This window comes from Mustela nigripes, chromosome 13, assembly GCF_022355385.1.
Source record: "Mustela nigripes isolate SB6536 chromosome 13, MUSNIG.SB6536, whole genome shotgun sequence".
NCBI lineage: Eukaryota > Metazoa > Chordata > Mammalia > Carnivora > Mustelidae > Mustela > Mustela nigripes.
The window spans coordinates 105,150,390-105,153,187 of NC_081569.1; the positions used below are offsets into that span (position 1 = coordinate 105,150,390).

The following is a 2,798-nucleotide window of genomic DNA, read 5'->3' on the forward strand; positions in this document are numbered from 1 at the left end:
AATGCAAATTCTTGGGTTTCCTCACTAAATTATGGGAGTGGGATCCAGCAGTCTGTATGCTAACAAGCATCTTCGAGTGTGATTCCAGTGTGTGCCAACATTGGAGAACCACAGGCCTAGAACATTATTCCTGAGTCACATGTTCAGCAGAATTACTAGAAAATATGTATGTGTAGTAGAGATGGCTAGAAATAGTCTGGAGGGATATACTTCAAAATATTTTTTTTATGTTTCCTAGCTTATTTTTTTAATTTTTTAATTTTTTAATTTTTTATTTTTTATAAACATATATTTTTATCCCCAGGGGTACAGGTCTGTGACAAAATATTTTTAATTCTTATCTCTAGGTGGTAAAATTGCATGAGTTTTACTTTCTTCTTTTATTTGTATTTTAATGAATTTTCATAATGCACATGCATTTTGACATAAGAAACACAAGTTATTTAAAAGAGAAGGCAGTGCTCACTTTGGGAGCATGTACTAAACTTGAAACAATACAAGAAGATTAGGATGGCCCTTGCATGAGGTGGACATGTATATTCATCATATGGTCCATAGTTTTAAAAAATAATCAAAAACAAAAGAGAAGGCAGAAAATATAATGGAAATATGTTAATACTTATAACCTTAAAATTTTAAAAATACGTATATATAACTAAATTATCATAAGCAAAGTTAAAAGATGTCAAGCTGAGAAGAATTTACAAATTATATGACAGTGGGTTAATAAGAAAGAGAATATCCCAATATAAAAGTTAGCTAACGTCAGAAACCATAGTCTAAAAGAGAAGAAATATAAATAAAAATGTGAATTTCTAAAAATGTGGATATGATTTTTTAAAAATAATTAACATTGCTAATAAGCAAAGAAATGAAAAATTAAAACAAAAAGGCACACTTTTTGCTTATTTGATTGACCCAGATGGAGTAATCCAGAGTTTTATGAGAGTGTGGAAAATGAATATTTTATCACGGTTTCAATAAGAATATAAAGAGTTATAAATTTTTAGATGCTAATTTCAAAATATCTTCTGAAAGCCTTGAAATACAGTATTTGATCAGATAGGAATTTTCCCTGAGAAATCATCAGATAATTGTCCATAAGTGTATGTTTACTTTGAAAACATTGAGATGTTTAAACATTGAAGATGCTTAATTGCACTCCTAATGTGAGAAACTGGATTGAAAACAGTAAGCTATATTTCATCTATGACACTGTAAAAGCTTAACATTTTTTCCAAATTCAAGCATTGTACAGGTTCTGAAAATACAGAAATAGGTTCTTGGTAGGAAGATAACTAGGTATATCCATTTTGGAAGACAATTTTGACACTGTCTATTAAAAAAAAACTATGCTAAAAAAAACAAAAACCAAAAAAACGCTATGCTTACTCCAACCCAATGACTCTACCTTTGGTGTCTAACCTACAGAAAAAGATACAAATCTACAAAGAGAAAGAAATAAGCATGTGCATGCTCACCTACTATTTGTAATATACCCCCCCAAGAAAGAGGAGCAGCCTAAATTTCCATACATAAGGAACAGATAAATAAGAGATAGTAATATTGTAATATAAAGGAATGAATTCGATTTCTGTAGAATTATATAGGAACAGATTATCAGAAAGATTACTGAATGAAAAAGCAAACTATGGAATGATATATGCGGAACAATACTGGTTTGTGTAAAAAAAAATAAGACTTTACTAAATGTTTTTGATACATATATGATATATGTATATTATGTATAAAAATGGATTATAATGTGCACCAAACTCATCATAGTTATTTCCTCTGCAGAGAAAGGAGGGGACCAATTTAGAAGACAGTCACCAAAGGGAGTTTTCATTTTCCTCTTCTTTTTTTTTTTTTTTTTTAAGATTTTATTTATTTATTTGACAGAGAGAGATCACAAGTAGGCAGTGAGGCAGGCAGAGAGAGAGGAGGAAGCAGGCTCCCTGCCGAGCAGAGAGCCCTATGCGATGCGGGGCTCGATCCCAGGGCCCTGGGATCATGACCTGAGCCAAAGGCAGAGACTTCAACCCACTGAGCCACCCAGGCACCCCAGCCCTCCTCCTCTCTTTTTTTTAAAGAAGAATATATGTATACTTGAAAAATATTTATATACATGGGAAAGCTGGGAAATAATGTGTTGAAACATCAATAGTAATTAATTTGGGGTAATGGGAAATGGGTATTCGTTTCTGCATTTTGTGTTTTATTTATTAAAAATTCAAGCTCTTCCCCCAAAAGAGATGTATATAAAGAATCTTTGCCATAACCTTGTTGAAGAAGAAGGGGAAGGAGGAGAAAGAGGAGGAGCAGGAAGAGAGGAAGAAGGGAGGGCGGGCGGGGGGGGGGGGAGGAAGGGAAGAAGGAAGGAAGGGAAAAAGAAAGAAAAGAATCGAAAGTCTCTATCGTATATGATTCTGGCTGCTAGGGGTTAGGGGAAGGAGAGATGGAGGAATACAGAGGATTTTTAGGGCAGTGAAACCACATTGTATGATATTTTAATAGTGGATGTGTGTCGTCTTATATGTATTCAGACCCACAGTATGGATAACACCAAATGTGAATCCTAATGGAGACTTGGGACTTTGGGTGATAATGATCTGTCAGTGTAGGCTTAGCATAACAAGTGTGCCGCTCTGGTGAAAGGGGTGGATGACGGGGAGGCTGTGCATATATAGGGGCAGGGGGTATATGGGATATCTCTGTACCTGCTTCTAGGTTTTTCTGTGAACCTAAAACTACCCTAAAAAAATAGTCTATTAAAAAAAATGACAACTTAAAAGTTC

General features: G+C 34.1%; 1 non-coding gene across 1 annotated transcript; it reads left to right on the forward strand.

The window, feature by feature from the left end:
- Positions 1 to 460: 460 nt before the first annotated feature.
- Positions 461 to 562, forward strand: LOC132000425 (U6 spliceosomal RNA). Its single transcript, XR_009399300.1, has one exon. It is a non-coding gene; the product is annotated as a U6 spliceosomal RNA (small nuclear RNA).
- The last annotated feature ends 2,236 nt before the right edge of the window (positions 563 to 2,798 follow it).